The following is a 21614-nucleotide window of genomic DNA, read 5'->3' on the forward strand; positions in this document are numbered from 1 at the left end:
ATGCTGGATATTAGACCTTTGTCAAATGTATAGTTTGCAAATATTTTCTCCCATTCTATAGATTGTCTGTTTACTCTGTTGATAGTCTCTTTTGCTGTGCAGAATCTTTTAAGTTTAATTAGATCCCATTTGTCAATTTTTGCTTTTATACTGATTACTGTAAGCATCTTCATCATGACATCTTTGCTTGTTCTTATGTCCAGGATGGTATTCCGTAGGTTGTCATCCATGGTGTTTATAGTTTTGGGTTTTAGATTTAAGTCTTTAGTCCATCTTGAGTTGATTTTTGTATATGGCATAAGGAAGGGTTCCAGTTTCAATCTTCTGCATATGGCTAGCCAGTTACTTAGGAACCATTTATTGAATAGAGAGTCTTCTCCCCATTGCTTGTTTTTGTCAGCTTTGTCAAAGATCAGATGGTCATAGGTGTATAGCATTATTTCTGGTTTCTCTATCCTGTTTCATTGTTCTATGGGTCTGTTTTTGTACCAGTGCTATGCTCTTTTGGTTACTGTAGCCCTGTAGTATAGTTTGAAATCAGGCAGTGTGATGCCTCCAGCTTTGTTCCTTTTGCTTAAGATTGCCTTGGCTATTCGGGTTCTTTTTGGATTCCATATGAATTTTAAAATAGTTTTTTCTAGTTCTGTAAAGAATGGCATTGGTAGTTTCATAGGAATAGCACTGAATCTGTATGTTGCTTTAAGCAGTGTGGCCATTCTAATGATATTGATTCTTCCTATTCTATGACCATGGTATGTTTTCCTTTTGTTTGTGTCATCTCTGATTTCTTTGAGCAGTGTTTTGTAATTCCTACTGTAGAGATCTTTCACCTTCCTAGTTAGCTGTATTCCTAAGTGTTTTATTCTTTTTGTGGCAATTGTGAATGGGATTGCCTTCCTGACTGACTCAGTTTGGCTGTTGTTGGTTTATAAGAACGTTACTAATTTTTGTACACTGATTTTGTATTCCAAAACTTCGCTGAAGTTGTTTATCATCTAATGGCTCTTTTAAGGCATTTTCTAGATACAGAATTTTGTCATCTGCAAACAGAGATAGTTTGCCTTTATAGTTTTGAGTTTTACATTTAGGTCTTTAATCCATCTTGAGTTGATTTTTTTATATGCTATAAGGAAGGGAAACTTTCTATTTGAATGCCCTTTATTACTTTATCTTGCCTGACTGCTCTAAGTCATCCAAAGCTTTATTAAAGACGGGTGGTGAGAAAGTGCATCCTTGTCTTGTACCAGTTTTTAGGGAGAATGCTTCCAGCTTTTCTCCATTTAGTATGATGTTGGTTGTGGCTGTGTCATAGTTGGCTCTTTTTCTTTTGAGGCATGCCCCTTCATAACTTAGTTTATTGAGAGTTTTTAACATAAAACGATGTTCAATTTTATTTAAAACCTTTTCTGCATCTCTTGAGATAATCATGTGATCTTTGTCTTTAGTTCTGTTTATGTGATGCGTCCCATTTACTGATTTGTGTATGTTGAAACAACCTTGCATCCCAGAGATGAAGCCTACTTGATTGTGGTGGATTAGCTTTTTTATGTGCTGCTGAATTCTATTTGCAAGTATTTTGTTGAGGAGTTTTGCATCAACATTCATCAAAGATATTGGCTTGAAGTTTTCTTTTCTGCTGTCGCATCTCTGCCAGGATTTGGTATCAGGATAACGCTGGCCTCATAGAATGAGTTGGGGAGGAGTCCCTCCTCCTCAGTATTTTGGAATAGTTTCAGTAGGAATGGTACCAGCTCTTTTCGGTACATCTGGTAGAACTTGGTTGTAAATCCATCTGGTCCTGGGCTTTTTTTGGTTGGTAGGCCATTTATTACTGATTCAATTTTGGAGCTTCTTATTGGCCTGTTCAGGAAATCAGTTTCTTCCTGGTTCAGTCTTTGATGGGTGTATGTGTCCAGGAATTTATTCATCTTTTGTAGTCTTTCTAGTTTATGTGTGCAGAGGTTTCCTAATAGTTTATGATGGTTACTTTTATTTCTGGTTACTCTATTTTTTATTTGCTAAATCCTTCATCTCCATAGCTAGAAGAAGGGTTCACCAGAGAGTGTGCCTGCATTTCATCCTGAGCCCTTCAAATGGAGCTGGTGAAAAGCCCTCTTTACAAGCTAACCCTCCCCATCCCAGACTATTTTCTCCATTTCATCCTGCTTCTCTTTGCCTGCTCTCCTCATCTTGGGTCCTCTGACAACTCTCACCTGCCTTATTTCCTGGGAAACCTCAGTTCCAAAACTTATTTAATTACCCACTCCACCCCACAAACAGTCCATTAGTGACATGGCTTCTGAAGTGAACATGGTGCTTTCTTCCAATAAGACTTTGGCATTTATTCCTGCTTATTACTCAAAGTGTAGTCCAAGAAACAGAAGCATGGAATGAATCACCTGGGGGCTTATTAGAACATCAGAATCTCCAGCCCCAGCCCAGACCTGATGAGTCATGTCTGCATTTTAACAAGATCCCAGATGATTCGTAGATACACTGAAATCTGAATAGCACAGCTCCGGAGACAACTGAGATTTTTGTTAGAATGACCCTAATTCCCCCTTGAATTCAGAAGAGTAAAAAAAATACTTCTCACCTCTCAAGCTTGGGGGAACAGAGCTCTACCTCCTCTCACCTTTTGGATGTGCCCCTGAAATGGCTGTTTTTACTGCCAGGTCATTTCACAGGTACCTCAAAGCCTGCTCAGCAAGAGGCTGGAAGGAGCATGAAGGGAAGGGCTCATGTGATGTATTAGGCTGTTCTTGTATTGCTACAAAGAAATGCCTGAGGCTGGGTAATTTATAAAGAAAAGAGGTTTAATTGGTTCATGGTTCTTCAGGCTGCACAGGAGGCATAGTACCAGCATCTGCTTTTGGTGAAAGCCTCAGGGAGCTTCCAATCATGGTGGAGGGTGATGGGGAGACAACATGCCACATGGTGAGAGAGGAGCAAGCCTGGGAGGTGCCACACACTTTTAAACAACCAGATCTCACAAAAACTCAGAGTGAGAACCCACCCATCACCAAGACGATGCTAAGCCATTTATGAAGGGTCTGCCCCCATGATCCAATACCTCCCACCAGCTCTAATGAACCCTGGGGATTACACTTCAACATGAGATTTTGAGGAGACAAATATCCAAACCCTATCATTTGATAAACTGCTTATTTTGGTCCAATTCTACCCCTGGCCAGATACCCTTCAGGCTAGGAAATCAGATTTATGCTAAACTAAATGAAGGCCATAGAGAAGAATGCTTATGTCTTTGCTTGGTTTCTCTCTCTCTCTCTCTCTCTCTCTCTCTCCCTCTCTCTCTCTCACACACATACACACACAGACACACACACACAGACACACACAGAAACACACACACACACACATACTCTGATGGCTTAATACAACCAAGGCCTAACATAGCAGAAAATAGAAGCTTGGGATAAGGGGAGAAGGAGTACATTAGAGTCAGTGCCGTAGGAGGTTGGGAGAGCTTGAATCAGCAGAATCATTTATGGAAATGGATCCCTTGGCCACACCTCAGCCCACTAAATTAGAATCTTCAGAGATGGGGCTCAGGAAGATGTGTTTGAACAAACACCTGCAGTGATTTTCATGCAAATAAAGTTTGGGTACATTTATAGCATAAGAAAATAGCTCTTCAATTCTAAGATGGAAAGATTAGACACTGGGCATGACAGACTCCCCAACTATATCTTCTATGTGCTGCCTAGATTGTCTAAACACCAGCAAGTACTAGTACATGGCTTTGAGGGAAGATGCACTGTTGGATGAAAACCAAGTAGAAGTGGACTAGCTAACAACATAGCCAGCGTGTATACTAACACACAGTGAGTTCCCAACAGGGAGGGAACTGAAATTATTCCCAAGTCGTGTGACAATTTTATAGAATGGTGTACATAAAATATACACACACACAAGCACACACAGATTTTCTTAATGCCTTCATAAAATATTGCAAACTGCCAGGCACAGTGATTCATGCCTGTAATCCCAGCACTTTGGGAGGCCAAAGCAGGAGGATCTCTTGAGCCCAAGAGTTCAAGACCAACATGGACAACATAGTTCGACACTGTCTCCTCAAATAAAAAAATTAGTCACACGTGGTGGCACATATCTGTAGTCCCAGCCACTCAGGAGGCTGAAGTGGGAGAATCACTTAAGCCCAGTAGGTCAAGGCTGCAGTGAGCCGTGATTGTGCCACTGCACTCCAGCCTGGATGATAAAGTGAGACCCCGTCTAAAACTTTATTTTTTGGGGGGAAGCTCTCCCTTTAATTTTTATACAGACCTGAATTATATCAAGTTACAAAACAGCTTAGTCATTGCCATGGTTTGAATGTTTGCTCCAAAACCCATGTTGGAACTTAATTGTCACTGTGATGGTATTAAGGGATAAGGCCTTTGAGAGGTGATTAGGTCATGAGTGAGGGTCTGCCGTCATGAATAGGTCGGTTTGGCCCTCTCCTTCTCTGTCTTGAGCACTTACATACCTTTCCACTTTCCTCCATGGGAAGATGCAACAAGAAGTCTCCCACCATATGGCTGAGTGTCATGCCCTTGGACTTCCCAGCCAGCCTCAAAAATAATGAGCTAACTAAATCTCTTTTCTTTATAAATTACCCAGTCTGTAGTATTCTGCTACAGCAGCAGAAAACAGACTAAGACGTTCATATACAAAGGATGAATAAAATACTTATCAGGAATTAATCTGCTTTTTCCCCATAGGTTCTTACCTGTTTCTCCTAAATAGCTTGGCAAGCGCTAGAATTGCTGGTACAGGAAATATTTAAATGTGCTTCACGTGTTTATATATTTCACTTAAAAAGTTTTTCCCCAAAGCTGCTATTCAAAAATTCTAAGAACCAACAGGATAGTTGCGAGGCCTAAGGAAAAGGGAGAGAGGGAAGAAGGGCAGATGTGTGGTTACGGCAGTGTTTCTGGGCAAGACTGCATAAAATATGCTCTGTAGAGTTCCAGAATCAAGCGGCCTTTTTGGGGCAGGTGAGGAATGGGTCCACTCACCCTTTTGGAAATTTTCCAAAACCCCTTTCAGAAAATGATCAATTACCCTCTAATGTCCACCAATCCTGACATAAACTACAAAACCGTTGAGCAACTTGCAATGGACAAAATGATTGTGCAAAGTCATAAATGTGGTGTCAAAAGTAGAGTGTGACTAAATGGCACTGCCATTGATGTCCAGAACCAATATTACAGGCAATCCAGCGAGTGAGGATAGTTCACTTGTACCATTGTTATGGATGGAGGATGGGAAGCAATTGAGAAAAGAAGGATCTAACGAATAGAAAGTGGGGAAAACATTTTAAAGCTCCTCTCATTGGGTCATATTTTGGGAGTGCCATGGTTCCTGAAGAAATAGAAAATACAATTTCAGGACAATACTTGTGACAAATTTTATTTTCCAGAGATGGTCACAATATCTCCCATCCTACCTGCTCTTCTACAGTGTGACTCTGCCATTCCTAACATTGAAAGGCGGGATTCATGTCCCCTCCCCCTTACATCTGAATGGGCTAGTGACTGCTTCAACCAATCAGGAGTGCACCTGACATGCTCCGGATCACTTGCACTTGGAGGCCTGAGTTGCCATGTAAGTAGTTCAATGACACTGAGGCTGCCATGCCATGTGTAGGCAGTCCTCCAGCCAACATCACAGCTCAGCATCCAGCTGACAAAAAGCATCTGCTGTCAGCCATCATGGTGCGCCACCTTGCAGGTCGAGCCCAGCTGACATCTGACTGTGGCCACATGACGAGCCTTGAACCAGAGTGGCCCAGCTGGGCCTTTCCCAAGTTCCTGATCCACTAAATGGTAAGCAAAATTAAATGTTTGTTTTGTTTTCTGTTACAGGGTTTCACTCTGTCACCCAGGCTGGAGTGCAGCCGCTCATTCACAGCTCACTGCAGCCTGGAACTCCAGGCTCAAGTGATACCTGCAGCTCAGCCTCCTGTGTAGCCGGGTCTACAGGTGCACACTATCACATCTGGCTTATTTTGTTTTTGTTTTTGTAAAGACAGGGTCTCACTATGTTGCCCAGGCTGGACCCAATCTCAAGGGTTTATGAGAGCCTCCTGTCTCAGCCTCTCAGACTGCTAGAATTACATGCATGAACCACTACACCTGGCCAAAATTGAATGGTTATTTTAAGCTGCTAAGTTTCGGTGTGATTTGTCACATAGCACCAGTAAAGGGAATAGTATCTAACTGAAACCCTGAAATCACAAAATCTCAGACTGTTGCATAATTATTACTATTTTATTGAATAATTGCATAATTATTTCTTCCCTTGCATAATTATTTCTATTTTAGTATTTTTCCTTTTCTGGGAGAAAGATCTGAAATCCATACTCTGTGTATGTGTGAATCACGATAATATTATGGGCTGACCACTTTCAAAGGGCTAAAAAGAGAATGTTGGTGTGTAGTTAACCCCACTTCCAAAGGTTGATTTGCCTCTGCTTAGAACAAAGCTGAATCTTCAAACTTTCAGCCCAAGGGTAACCCTTGAAGTGTGAAGAAAATAGCAACTACCTATGTCAGGTGATCTGAAAGGGAGTTATTTCATTTCCTTCTTGCCAATGATCTAATGGTGGAATTACAAACATCTTCACAAAGTGGTGGGAGAGATCATTGGTGAGAAGGAAATGAAATAACTAATCTTTGGGCCAAGTATAGTGGCTCATGCCTATAATCCCAGCATTTTGAGAAGCCTATTGCTTGAGCCCAGGAGTTTGAGACCATCCTTGGCAACAGGCAAAACCCTGTCTCTACAAAAAAAGAAAAATACAAAACTTAGCCAGACATGGTGGCAAGAGCTTGTGGTCCCAACTATTGGGGAGGCTGAGGTGGGAAGAGGGAAGATCACTTGAGCTGGGAGGAGGTCCAGGCTGCAGTGAGCCATGATCACATCACTATATTCCAGCCTGGGTGACAGAGTGAGTCCTGTCTCAATAAATAAATAAATAAATAAATAAATAAATTTTTATATACATATCAACTTGATCAAGACAGTTGCAGGTGGGCAAAAAAAGAAAAGAAATAAAGAGAGAAAGAGGAGAGAAAGAAAGGAAAGAAAGAGAGAGAGAGAGAGAAAGAAAGAAAGAGGAAGGAAGGAGGAAAGGAGGGAAGGAAGGAAGGAAGAAAGAAAGAAAGGAAGAAGGAAAGAAGAGCTCTCTGGGATTATCTGACTCTAGTTTTCCAATAAAGTAGTAGGGGGGAAAAAAGAAACAAAATCCAGCTTAACATGAGATAGAATCTTCTCGAATTAAAGAGCTGGTGAATTTAGGAAGTGAGCTATCACGGAAGGTGTTCAATAATTAAATAATCACATGTATGGGGAGGTGAACAGGGTTAGATTGGATCAGGTGTTGGCAAATGTCATCTGAAAAGGAGAAAATAGTAACTATTTTCAGCTTTGCAAGCCATATTGTTGCTATTGCAACTACTTCATGCCATGATAGCACAAAAGCAGCCCTAGACAATACATAAGGGAATGGACACTGTATTCTAATAAAACTGTATTTCCCCCAAATGGGTGTCAAGCTGGATTTGGCCCAATTTGCTGACCCCTGGTTTAGATAATCTCCAACATCTGTTTCAACTCTTAGAAACTGGTAAATTAACTTTTATAATACCAGCACTCCCTCCCCAGTGGTGGTCCCTTAACAATTTGAACGCTAGCCTGGAATTAGTTTGCAATCCAGGCCCATGAGAATGGAAACAGGTGGGCCCCAGGGATGACTGGGGAGAGTCAGTGTGCAGAGGAAGAGAAAGAGTTGCTGGAAACTCTGGTCCTGCTTGACTGACAGGGTGCACATGTCTTAAAAACAGAGATGGTCTCTATGTGCCCAGCTTCTATTCCAGCAAATCTCCCTACTGCCCACTGCCGCCACCCCCACCCCCAGATGTAGTTCAGAAGAGTGCTGTTTGCTTCCACCACCCCGTATGTCGAAATGAGTGAACAGATGCATGTTCACAGCAAGTGCAGAGGAAAGGCCAATTTCATCATCCCAGTAGTAAGGCAAGTTAAAAGCCATAGCCTGCTAACCCCTAGAGTAGGAAGCTTTGTGCTGTGTAGATTTACTCAGGTGTGCATTCAACCAGGAGAGCCTGCTCCCTAAGAGCCACTGAGATGGGGCCTGGGGACCCACAGAGGAAGGAATAAACAGCACTCAAAGGGTTAATAACAAGGCGAAACACTGAGCACGTCAGCATTTTTTCCCCCTGGCTTTTTAAAAATTCTTTCCATCTACGAGTTTTATTTTATGCCATTCCAAACTGAGTCAGTGGCATAGGAATCATCTAAGGATAACGTGCATTTTAAGAAAAATAAAGAATGGGGGTAGGAGAGGGCCTTCACTGCAGATATTATTCATGATCAGAAACTTGAGACTCTTGTTCCCAAATTCCATGGGTGTTAGGAGGCTCTTCCCAAGTTGTACAGACTCTTTTCTGCGACGTCACCAGGCAGACTGTGCCACACTTCAAAGCCTCTGCGGCAGCTGTCCACCCCCATGGCCTCCAGGCATCCACCAGCCTCCGAGAAATCTGTCCAGCGGCCTCTCCACTGTAGTATTCACCTTCTGTCTTCTCTGTTCCTCTTTCTCTGCGCCACAGGAAATGAAAGGCTGGGGCATGCAAGCATCTGGGTTCTTGCGGGGTATAGTGGATCCCTGTGGGGTTCAGTGTATCTGTGTGGGGTGCAGTACGTTCGTCTGGGTACGCACAGTTCTCTCTGCATTTTGTTAGGCCAGGCAAGCACACATAGCAGTCACTCAAACTGTATATATGCAGTAAATGAATATATATATATTTTTGGAGATGGAGTCTCTCTTGTCGCCCAGGCTGGAGTGCAGTGGCTCCATCTCAGCTCATTGCAACCTCCGCCTCCCCGGTTCAAATGATTCTCCTCCCTCAGCCTCCCTAGTAGTTCGGACCACAGGCATGCGCCACCATGCCTTGCTAATTTTTGTATTTTTAGTAGAGACGGGGTTTTGCCATGATAGCCAAGCTGGTCTTGAACTCCTGACCTCAGATGATCTGCCTGCCTCGGCCTCCCAAAGTGCTGGGATCACAGACGTGAGCCACCGTGCCTGGCCTTGCAGCAAGTGATTTAACTCAGTACATTTAAATGTCTAAATGTCTAATAGGCCAGGCGCAGTGGCTCACGCCTGTAATCCCAGCACTTTGGGAAACCAAGGCAAGAGGATCACTTGAGCCTAGGAGTTTTAGACCAGCCTGATCAACATAGAGAGACCTTATCTCTCTCTTTTTTTTTTTTTTTCAAAATAAAAGTTTAAAAAGATAATAAAATATAAATGTACAACATAGAATTATAGCTATTTTGTACAGCAATTTTAGGTATCCCAGGAGTGATATTCAAAATATTTCATATCTGGTAAGGCGAGATCACTCACCAGTCAGAATGAACCCAGCCTTGGCAGAGGCCCCAGGCCTAACTGGTGAGAGCTGAGGCTGGGGGGTAAAGTGGGGGGAACGAGTGCTTCAAGTGGGAGGGCTTGAGGCAACAGTGTGGGCCACAGGGGTTGACATTATCTGACCTTTACTTCTGAAACGCCCATCTGTTCTAGCTGGGTGACCTTCAGTAACGTTACCACTAAGACACCGGGGACTCGGGAGGTGGGCGAATTGAACGGAGAATGAGGAATGCAATTTTCAAGCCTAAGTTTATAAAGGGTGTGGGACAGCCAGCTGGACAAGAGTAGGGGACCGACTGACCTCAGTGGCTTGATGGGCAAGAAGCCACCTGGAGAGGCACTTCAGGAGGGAAAAGACGGGCCACTGCTCCGGGGACTGGCTGGGTTCCAAAGACACCTACCTTACTTTACAATGTTGTTGTGGACTGTCCTTGTGTACAGACGGTCCTGAGGGTCTGCAATTCAGGCCTTTATGTTAAGACTTCTTTTTTCTCCTCTCCTGATCGGGAAATGGCTTTCTCTAAATCCCATCCTCTCTAAATCCTCTGGGTTTCCCGCTGAATTTAAGCAAATCATAGAGATTATCTACCAATGATCTCCAGTGCCCTGAAAGAAACTTCAAGAGAAAGACACGCCCTTCTCATTGCCAAGGTGGGGAGCAGAGGAGTGGTGGTTCTGGACTGAACAAGTAAAAAGATGTCTTCCCGCAGCAACTTGATTTTGCCGTTGGCAACTAGAGAAACTTTGATTTCCTGAGAAGGAGGTAGAGAACAAGATCAGCAAACCAGGGATTGCTCTTCAAGGCCCCTAGGAACAGCACGGGACCCTCAAACACACCCAACAGCAGTGAGTGTGAGTCGCCCAGTAAGCCTGCGTGTATGACGGAATACCTGCTCTATGCCCTATGCTGCACAGAGAATCACATGTGTGTCCTTGCCCCCTAGAACTCAGAACCAGAATCATCCTAATCCAAGGCACACAGGCCGTGTGTGCATCAGGGTTCTGGCACTTGCCTAGGATGAACTGCAACTCACACTGGCTCAAGAGCACCTATTTGTTCAAGTAATAGAAAAACACAGACGGAGATTCTGGAAAGCAAGGCTGGACCCAGCGGCTTAAATGAGGGCATCATTTCTTCATCTCTCCAACTTTTGGCTCTGTTCTGTTTTCACTGACCAACTTTAGATAGGGCCGTGCTCCCATAAGGCAGCTGAAGTTTTCCCCAGCAGTTCGAGGCTTGGTTCTATCAGGTTGGCAAGCCCAGCAGACAATGCCTTTTTCCCAACAGTTACAGCCAAAGAGCTGAGATTTGAGGCATAATTGGCTTGGTTTGGGTCATGGGTCTATTCCCGAACCAATTTCTAGAGTCAGAAAAAAAGAATGCCCTGACAGGATGAGTCTGGGATCCTGTAAAAGCAGCTCAACCCTCACCAGAGATGGCTCACCACGGGGAAAACCAGGTTGCTGGTAGCAGAAGAAAAGAAAATGTGGGCTTGACAGACAGATAAAAACAGCAGAGGTGCTCCACAGAGTACCAGACAAATCCATGGGTTTATAAAAGAGGTCCTGCCCATTTTCACCTGAGCCAGGTACAGTAGCTCACGCCTGTAAACCCAGCACTTTGGGAGGCCAATACGGGTAGGTCGCTTGAGGACAGGAGTTCGAGACCAGCCTGGCCAACAGGGCAAAACTCTGTCTCTACTAAAAATGCAGAAAAATTAGCTCAGCGTGGTGGCAGGGGCCTATAATCCCAGCTACTCAGCAGGCTAAGGCAGGAGAATCGCTTGAACCTGGGAGACAGAGGTTGCAGTGAGCTGAGATCACACCAATGCACTCCAGCCTGGGCAACAGAGCAAGACTCTGTCTCAAAAAAAAAAAAGTTTTTTTTTTTGATCTGAGAGATGTGACCGTGAAAGAGCTAGCTTGAGTTGAATCATGACCAAAAAAAAAAAAAAAAAAAAGGATTATGATAAATAAAAAAAAGTACAGTAGAAGGGGGTCCCAGGCCAAGGAAAAAGCACATGGAAACACAAGCATGAATGTCTTCTGGAAATTGAGGGCAATCCACTCAGCTTGGAACAATGACAACGCAGGTGTAGCAGAAGAGGACACTCGAAACGTGAGCTGGGTCAGGTCAAGGAAGCCTTTAAGCACCTGGTTAGGGAGACGGAGACACCTGTTGCTCAAACCAGCCGTATGCTGCAGGAACCAGGGACATGTATCTTGGGATTTCCCGCAACGCCGCTGCCGCCACACCCTCGCCCCCGCCCCCCCCCCCGCCCACACCGCTTCCTTAAAATGTGTATTCAACTAAAGACAGCATGCTTTCGTGGCTGATGCAGGGACTGTGGAGCCGGACTGCCTGATTCAAGTCCTACTAGCTTCATGAACCAGGGCGAATTCCTTAACCTGTCTGTGCCCCCTGATTCCTCACCTGTAAATGAGGAAATAATAGCCTCTCCTTCATGGAGGTATTGTGAAAATTGAATAAAATAATTCATAAAGATGTGAGAATCAAGTCAGGCTCACTGAAGCATGGTCAATTAGTCTTCTTAGTGAGCACACACCAATGGTGGGTCAGTGAAGAGGCACCTCCAGCCGGCTGGCACCTCTGTGCAACCTACTTCGTTCAGGATGGGATCAGTCAGTGCCCACACTCTAAGCATGGATCATCCTTCCCATTCCACCGCCGTAACCAACTTTTAAAAATCCAATTTGCTTAGCGGGCATAGATTGAGACCTCCATCCTATAGCTAATGAAAAGCTCTGTTCTTGGGCAGGGAAGGGTATGCCAATGGGTATATTTTACTGGTTATTATTAGGTGGAAAGCCTACTTTCTCATTGGGTACCCCCCAAACATCATTATTTTCAACTCAGTCTGTTTGAGCCTACTCAGTTACTCCCGGGAACAATCTTCTAGTCTCCTTTTTGGGAAAATAAGCCAGGCTGCCCTCCTGGGAACAGAAGTAAAAAGGTACTGGAGTGGGGGTGTCCCACCACTTAGTATGCAGATGTCACCCAACCCCAGAGCTCTCTGGATCCTCAGCTCCACCTTCTGCTCTGCCTGATACCTGAATCTGGACCCTCTCTGGTTCAATATCTCCAGAAAATAAACCCCCTGCGAGACTAGGATGAGGATTACTTGGCTAATTCTTCTGATGCAATTGGTCTAGAGTTTGGCCTGACTGTCTGGGTGTTTCAAAAGCTCCCAGGTGTTCTAATGTGTAGCCAAGGCCAGGAACCACTGCCTTAAAGCAATGCTTGCCACATGCCATTTATTTGCCTACCATCTTGCTTAACGATTACTTACTTATCACTTTCTTTAAATGAAATCAGGTTTAACTTAAATTTTATTTGGATAGGAGGTGTCATGTCATTCATGTAAACAGAAAGCATGTCTACCACTTGTAAATGTGTAAAAGAGCAAAGCAACCTCCTTCTCACTTCCCTCACCCTGCTTTGTTTTATTGTATAATGCTTATCGGCATCTGAAATATTGCCTGTTTCACTCTCCCTTAGAATGCATACTCCATGAGGACAGGAACTCCTGTCAGCTTGTCCAGTATAGTATTCTCCATCATCCAAAACTCACCTGGCCCTTGATAACTATTGTTAAATGAATTGACAAGGGAAATCACAAATAAGTACATGAAAACAACACAGGGTTATTAAATTCCAACTAAGTAGGGCTTCTTCTTGATGATTCCGAATCTGAAGATTGCTCTCTTGCTTAATAAGTTAGAGGTGTTAAAGACCCCACCCTGTTTCCTTGAATATTCAATGAACTGAAAAAGAATTGGACATGTACGTGTTTATTACTAATGTGTCAGCACCTAGACACCTGGTGTCTGGCACCTTGTAGGAGCTCAATACTCTTTTAAAATGCCTGAAGAGACCTAGTGTTAGTCACCGCTAGTCTAAAATCACCAGTGCTGCCAGTTCACCCTCAGGAGACATTGCCTCAAATCGTTCTGACGGTCCTGATACCCACAAAGCACACCCTCCTATTTTGCAGCCAGTATAGCCTCCATGAACAATGTCTTTCTCCATCCCTCACCTCTATATATATTGAGGAGGATCAAGCCATTTTTGTTCATCCTTCCCACTGGCAGACCTGTCTCCATGGAGGTTTAAAACCCCAAGAACCACGTTTGATTGTGATTTTTGTTTTACCCCAAGTATCCTGAAGGCCCCACTGTGGCTCAAGTGGGTGGGACTCTAGGCTAGTTACACATCCATAGCAATACTGGCCTCCCTTACAATGAATCCAGGTGACTACGTTTTATTAGGAGCTGTCAAGTCACCAACAAAGACAATAATTCAGTCCTCTCATCCCAAGGTAAAAGTCACCGAGGAATGGGTTCAGGATTTAACCATCCACGCACGACAAAAGTTTTGAGAAAACTAACCCTAACTATCTAACCCTAAATTATCTTGCCCTTGTCTGGCCATCTGGTCCTTAGGGAGTTAGTCCCACGATAAATTAAAAACCAGCACGTGGCTTAGATAGGCATTTTTATGTGACACCACCCCTCCCCCATATCTCGTCTGATTATCCGTAGACCACAGAGAACTATTTAAAAGTCTTCTTTGGAAGATCGCTTCTCTCCAAATGTCCCACTCCTCTCCGAGCAGCCCTCTCCATGCTTAGCAGCAGATTGCCCTGATGAGGCAGAGGAGTCCGATCCACCCAGTCCTGCCCCAGGAGCCTCCACCAAGGGGTAGAGGTGGGCTCAGCCTCTACCAATAAACTGAGGCCCAACAATAAAAGGGGAATGGAGAGGGCTAAGGAGGGCAGAAGCAAGCAAGAGGAACAGAGAGGTGTTACGTGTGAGAAAAGGAAACTCCCTATAGCGTTTCTATATTTTCTTTTCTTTGTTTTTTCTGTTTTATTACTTTTTTAATCTGAAAAAATGTTGTGCATACTTAGTGGATGTGTATATTCATGGGGTGCCTATTTTCTGGGACTGCGTAAGATCGGAAACCAAACTGGGAAACAGGAAAACAGAAGGCAGTGAGATCAGCCAGCTTCCTGCAGCATTGTTAATCAAGGTCACAATAGCACCGTTGGATACTAAATGGAATCCGGCACTGCAAAAACTCAGCTAGAAAATAACAGCTAACACTCATGGGATCATTCTAAGAACTTTACATACTTTTATGTATGTGCCAAGGATGGTTCTAAGAACTTTACATACTTTTAAAAAATTGTTTTTTACTCCTAAATACTTCAGCGAGCATTTTGTTTTTAAAAATAAGACATTCTCTTACAGAACCACAGTACTGTAATTGTTAAAATTTTTAAAAACTACTAGGGCCTAATCTCCAGACCTTAATCAGATTTAGCCAGTGGTCCCACCACAACTGGTAAAAGCAGCCCGGGATCACATGCTGCATTTATTTGTCATGTCTCTCACGTCTCCTTTAAGCTGGACTCTTCCTGAGTATTTGCTTACCTTTGTTGATGCCAACCTTCCTGGGAAGAATAGGCTAGTTATTTGGTAGAATGTCCCTTAATTCAGCTTTGTCTAATGTTTCCCCATGATTAGACTTACATATTTTTTGTCAAGAATCTGACAGAAGGGCTACTGTGTTCCTCTCAGTGTATCTCATCAGGAGGTACACGTCAATGGACTTCACATACTTTTCTGTTACCCAGGCTGGAGTGCAGTGGCTCCCTCCAGGCTCAACCTCCTAGACTCTGGTGATCCTCCTGCCTCAGCCTCCCATGTAGGTAGGACCACAGGCACATGCCATCACGCCCAGCTAATTTTTTAATTTTTTTTGGCAGAGACCGGGGTCTCACTTTGTTGTCCAGGCTGGTCTCGAACTCTTGGACTAAAACAATCATCCTGCCTCAGCCTCCCAAAGTGCTGGGATTCCAGGTGTGATTCACAGTACCCAGCCTTCACATACTTTAAATCATTTACACCTCACAACAACTCAAGAGGTAGCTATTATTATTATTATTACTATTATTATCTGCTGTGGTCTGAAAGTTTGTATCTCACCCAAGTTCATACATTGAAACCTAACCCCCAAGATGATGGTATTAGGGAGGTTGGACCTTTGGAATGTAATGAGGTCAGAGGGCATAGCTCTTATGAATGAGATCAGTGTCCTCATAAAAAAGACCCCAGAGAGTGCCCTTGACCCTGCTATCACGTGAGGACACCGTGAGAAGGCATTGTCTGTGAACTGGGAAATGAGCCCTCACCAGACACCAAATCTGCAGCACCCTAATCATGGACCTCCCAGCCTCCAGAACTGTGGGGACTACATTTCTGCGGTGTATAAGCCACCCAGTTTGTGGTGTTTTGTTACAGCAGTCCAAATGGGCTGAGACATTTTCATCTCACAGAAGAGGACGCTGAGATGCAGAGATGCTAAGCAACCTCATTCACAGGTAGAGAGGTGAAAGTTGGGATTGCAGTTCAACCAGCGAGGCTCTAGGATTTACACTTTTTTGTTTTTGTTTTTGTTTTTGTTTTGAGGCCAAGTTTCACTCTTATTGCCCAGACTGGAGTGCAATGGTGCGATCTTGGCTCACCACAACCTCCACCTCCCGGGTTCAAGTGATTCTCTGGCCTCAGCCTCCAGAATAGCTGGGATTACAGGCATGCACCACCACACCCAGCTAATTTTATATTTTTAGTAGAAACAGGGTTTCTCCACGTTGGTCAGGCTGGTCTCGAACTCCCGACCTCAGGTGGTTCACCCGCCTCGGCCTCCCAAAGTGCTGGCATTACAGGCGTGAGCCACCACACCCATCTGATCTTATACTCTTAACGACTAATTTATGCTGCCTCTCAGGAGGGCTCTCGAGTCAGGCAATTCTCTCTCTGAGGTGGAATAGGCTTTGATGACACTCATCACTACTTTAGAAATAAGTCTCCTAATGATGTGCCAAGCACAGTGCTGTCCGTGTGTTATTTAATCCTCACAACAACCCTCTGATGTAGGGGCTGGTATGACAGGCACTCCAGCGCTGATGCCAGGCCATGTACACACAGAGGGAGGAGCTGAGCTTTCAGTCTGGCTGACCTCAGAAACAGCTCAACTCTGTGCGTTCTTGGCTTTCACCACACGTGCTCTGCTCTTCGCAACAAGGAAGAGAAGAGCTCCTTATTTTCATAATCACTGATTACACAGCCCTGAGTTCTCTAATGCTGGTATTTGGTCTTGGCAATCCGTTGAAATTGCCTGATCCTTTCTTGCAGAGGCGCCAAAGTAGGCCCAGCTGGGAGTGGCCCCGGGAACCAGGGTGACAGAGTCTGCCTGGGCTGTAAGGCCCGCTGGTGTTCAGAGAGACGTCTTTTCATGTATTTACATCTTTAATTTCATTCAGTAATGCTTTGTAATTTTCAGAGTACAAGCTTGGCACTTCCTTTAAGTGTATTCCCACTTTTTAAATTGATTTTGATGTTACTGTAATTGTTAGTGTATGGAAATATCATTGATTTGCATACACGGATCTTGCATGCTGTAACTTTGCTGAACACACTTCTTGGTGTCATTTTTTGTTAGTGGATTTCTTATGTTTTCTGTATATAAATCATATATCTGAAAATAGAGATAGTTTTATTTTCTTCTTTCTATTCTGGATTTCCTTTCTTTTTTAATTTTTAAACTTTTATTTATTGCCTAATTGCCCTGGTTAGAACCTCTAGTACAACATTAAATAGGCGTGGCACAAGTGGATATCCTTGTCTTGTTCCTGATCTTTGAGAGAAAGCATTTCATCTTTCACCATTAGTATGATGTTATCTGTGAGTTTTTGTAGATGCCTTTTATCAGGTTGAGGAAGTTCCCTTCAATGACCGGTCTGTTGTGTGGGTTTTTTTAAATCATAAAAGGGTGTTTGATTTTGTCAAATACTTATTCTGTATCAAGATGATCATGTGATTTTGATTTTTTCCTCTTTATTTATTTGAGGAAGAGTCTCACTCTGTTGCCCAGGCTAGAGTGCAGTAGCGTGATCTCAGCTCACTGTAACCTCCACTTCCCGGGTTGAAGCGATTCTCCTGCCTCAGCCTCCCGAGTAGCTGGGAATACAGGCACTTGCCACCACACCTAGAAAATTTTGGTATTTTTAGTAGAGACAGAGTTTCACCATGTTGGCCAGGCTGGTCTTGAGCACCTGACCTCAAGTGATCTACCCACCTTGGCTTCCCGAAGTGCTGGGATTACAGGCATAAGCCACCATCCAGGGCTTGTCTTTTCTTCTTTTTTTTTTTTTTTTTTTAGATCTTGCTCTTTCACACAGGCTAGAGTGCAGTTGTGGGATCAAAGCTCACTGCAGTCTCAAGCAATCCTCCCACCCCACCCTCCTGAGTTTCTAGGACTATGGGCCCACACCTCATCCTTTATTCTACTGATACTACCTATTACATTAATTGATTAATAAATACATACCAACCTTGCCTTCCTGGGATAAGTCCCACTTGGTCATAGTGAGTTCATTATTTTTTATTTATTTATTTATTTTAGAGACAAGATCTTGCTTGGTTACCAAGGCTGGGGTGCAGTGGCACCATCATAGTTCAGTAACCTCAAACTGCTGAGCTTAAGCAATCCTCCCACGTCAGCCTCCTGAGTAGCTGGGACCACAGCTGCATGCCACCACACCCAGCTGTTATTTTTACTTTTTATTTTATAGAGAGGGGGCCTCACTATTGAGGCTGCCCAGGCTAATCTTGAACTCCTGGCCTCAAGCAGTCACCCTGCCTCAGCCTCCCACAGTGCTGGGATTACAGGGGTGAGCCACCACGTCTGACTAAGTTAATTAAATAAGTGTTCATGAAACCAGCATGACAGTAAGGCACATCTAATCATGCCCATCCCATCTCCGTGCCATCCCTGACCTAAATCCCATGTTTGTGATTCCTTGCTTCCCTTTTTGGACAGTTGCACTGCACCTAGATGCATTCCAAAAATATTTGGTTTAAGTTTTGTAATTTTGCATAGAGTATTATGGTTTTTCTACTTAATAGGTAATTTCTAAGATTCAAACATATGCTGTGTTAATGGAGTTGATCCTTTTGATTGCTGTATAATATTCCATTGTATGACTACTATGTATGCCACATTAAAGCAAAATAGTAACAGGTCCATATCTGAACTCCTAATATCTCCCACAAACAGGCTCCTCCTGCAGTCTTCCCATCTTTGTTAATGTCAGCTCCATCCTTCCCATCACTTGGGTCAAAATCTTGGAGTCACCCTTGACTCCTCTTTCTCTCACACATTCGGTCTGTAAACAAATCCTACAATTCTGCTTCCAAAGCGTATTCAGAATTCAACTTCATTTTACAACCTTCGTTCTCAGTTCTGTGGTCCCAGTAGCCATTGTCTCTCCCTTGGATTATTGGAATCATCTCCTAACTGGTTTTTCTGCTTCTGCTCTGTTGTCCTGCAGCCGCTTTTCAATCTAGCAGACAGACATACCTTGGTAAATGTCAGTATCCATGTCACCTCTCTACTCAACTCTTTTTCTTTTCTTTTCCTTCCTTCCTTTTTTTTTTCTTTTTTTTTTTTTTGACAGAGTCTCTCTCTGTTGCCCAGGCAGGAGTGCAGTGGTGTCATCTCAGGTCACTACAACCTCTGCCTCCTGTGTTCAAGCAATTTTCCTGCCTCAGCCTCCCAAATAACTGGAATTACAGGCATACATGACACACCAGGCTAACTTTTGTATTTTCAGTAGAGACAGCATTTCGCCATGTGGGCCAAGCTGGTCTCGAACTCCTGGCTTTAAGCGATCCACCCACCTTGGCCTCCCAAAGTGCTGGGATTACAAGCGTGAGCCACTGCACCCAGCCCCCTCTGCTCAACTCTCCAGTGGTTTCCTGTCTCTGACTAAACGCCAACTTCCCTCTGCCTCGTGACCTTTGCACCTGCTATTCTTCCTGCTAGGATGAGCTTCCTCCTGCCATTCTCGTGGCTCATTCCTGCCCTTCTTGTTGATGCCTTCTCTCCCTTCTAAAATTTGCCATCACAGCAACCCTTCAAATTTTCTGTCCTTGCCTAATTTTTCTTTTTAGTGCTTATTACTAATTGTGTGTGTGTGTGTTTATATATATATACATATTTGTGTGTGTGTGTGTGTGTATAGAGAGAGGAAAAAAAATACACATATATGTATTACATATCTATAATTTGTTTGTCTTGCTCACTGGGACATATACTCAGTGCAGAAAAGCATTTGTGTTAGTTTTATTCATTGCTGTATCCCCATCACTTCATAAAATCACACCATACACAATCAGCAAATATTTGTTGAATGAAAACAAATGAATAGCTGAAAAGTAACTAGTAGCACATATGGTTCATGGATAAAGCATATAAATGACACCTTGCTGAAATCTGAAAGTAAATTTATGAGGCACCCAGAAGCCACAACCAATGTCGTCTCAGTGTGGTGGTTGTCATGAGACTCCAGGCTGCTGAAGGCTGCCATCCGCTGTGCAACCTCCTTCGGTCCCCACAAGTCATGCTGAAATCCGAAATCCCTGGAGGCTGGCTTGGCAGCAGGCAAAGACTGAAGATGCCTGCCGAGACCCGATGTAACCAGGGTCCCGACTTGGTGAAAGCATCTGCATTTATCTTTAAGGAAAGATAAATCCAGTCAAAGGGAGAATCCTGAATGGGCACAGACTGACCTTACAAGCCAAGAGCTGGCAAGGCATTGGGCACAGCCCTGGGTTTCTGGTCCCATATAAGAGAAAGTATTTCCCTCCTCCTTCATAAAGCTTCACCTGGCTGTGCAGTGTGTGGCTTGCCCTGTGGTTTCTGAGCACACTTGCACTTCAGGCACATGTGTTCTGGATTCTAGCCTTTGATCTCCCCACATTAAACTCAGAGGAGTGAGGAAGAGGGCTGCAGTGACAGACAGAGGGTGTTCTTGGTGACCATGTGGTTTGCAGGTCGTCTTTACATCTGGGCTGGCTACGACAACGAGGCAGCCACGGTGACACCTGAAGGCATTTCCCTAACCCCTTCAATGTTCTGTGCTAGCAACTTCCTCGAAAGCTAATTCAAGCCCACTCTGTGCCTACTCTACTGCATTAAACCACCAAAATTAAGGTGCACATTGTCTAAATTCTTAGTTTCACCCCGACTCTACTCTGGGGTTATAAAATCAATGGAGTACATGATTAGAACTAAGAGAAGGTTTCTAGAGGCAGCATGTGAGTCAGTTTACCTTCTTAAGAGGTAAGATTGTTAGCTAATGCAATTCAATTAAAGGTTAAGATTGCTATTGAGAGAAAATATATAATTTGCCTAAAAATCAAGAGACAATGTCAGGTTTCTCTACTTCAGATACATGAAAAGAGTTTAGTGCTTATATTTTACATTCTGATAGTGGATTTTTTTTTTTTTTTTTTTTTTTTCTGACAGAGTGTCACTCTGTCACCCAGGCTGGAGTGCAGTGGCATGATCTCGGCTCACTGCAACCTCCGTCTCCTGGATTCAAGCAATTATGCTGCCTCAGCCTCCCAAGTAGCTGGGATTACAGGCACCCGTCACCATGCCCAGCTAATTTTCGTATTTTTAGTAAAGACAGGGTTTCACCATGTTGGCCAGGCTGGTTTCGAACTCCTGACCCCAGGCAATCAGACCACCTTGGCCTCCCAAAGTGCTGGGATTACAGGTGTGAGCCACTGCGCCCTGCCTGATAGTGGATTTCTATTTATTTAACCTAGACATTACAACTTGTGGGTCACAGTTAGTCCACTTTGCTTTGGTCCTGTTTTCAACCCACCTGTGTCACTGAGAGACGGACAGACCGGTAAGAGCAATGATACTTATGAAGACAAAATAACTGATCAGAAAAGACTTTCGTGGTCCAGAGAAGCTTCTCAGAGAGCCAATTAAAGATTGCCTACTGCCTGGGCATGTGGAGGTGGGATGAGGATTACAAAGCAGCACAAGGAAAATTCTGGAGTCATTTGATTGAGGTGGTTGTCCACAGACATGCTGACACTCGTCAAATTGTACACTAAACGTGCATCATTCATACGGGATCAATTATACTTCCGTGAGTAAGCAAATTTTCAGGAAAAAAAAAACAGACTTAAAAATCTTACAGACTTCTTTTCAAACGAAGTGGATCATATGGAATTGAAGTGCTTGTCAGGA

Source organism: Cebus imitator, unplaced genomic scaffold (assembly GCF_001604975.1).
Source record: "Cebus imitator isolate Cc_AM_T3 unplaced genomic scaffold, Cebus_imitator-1.0 Scaffold57, whole genome shotgun sequence".
Taxonomy (NCBI): Eukaryota; Metazoa; Chordata; class Mammalia; order Primates; family Cebidae; genus Cebus; species Cebus imitator.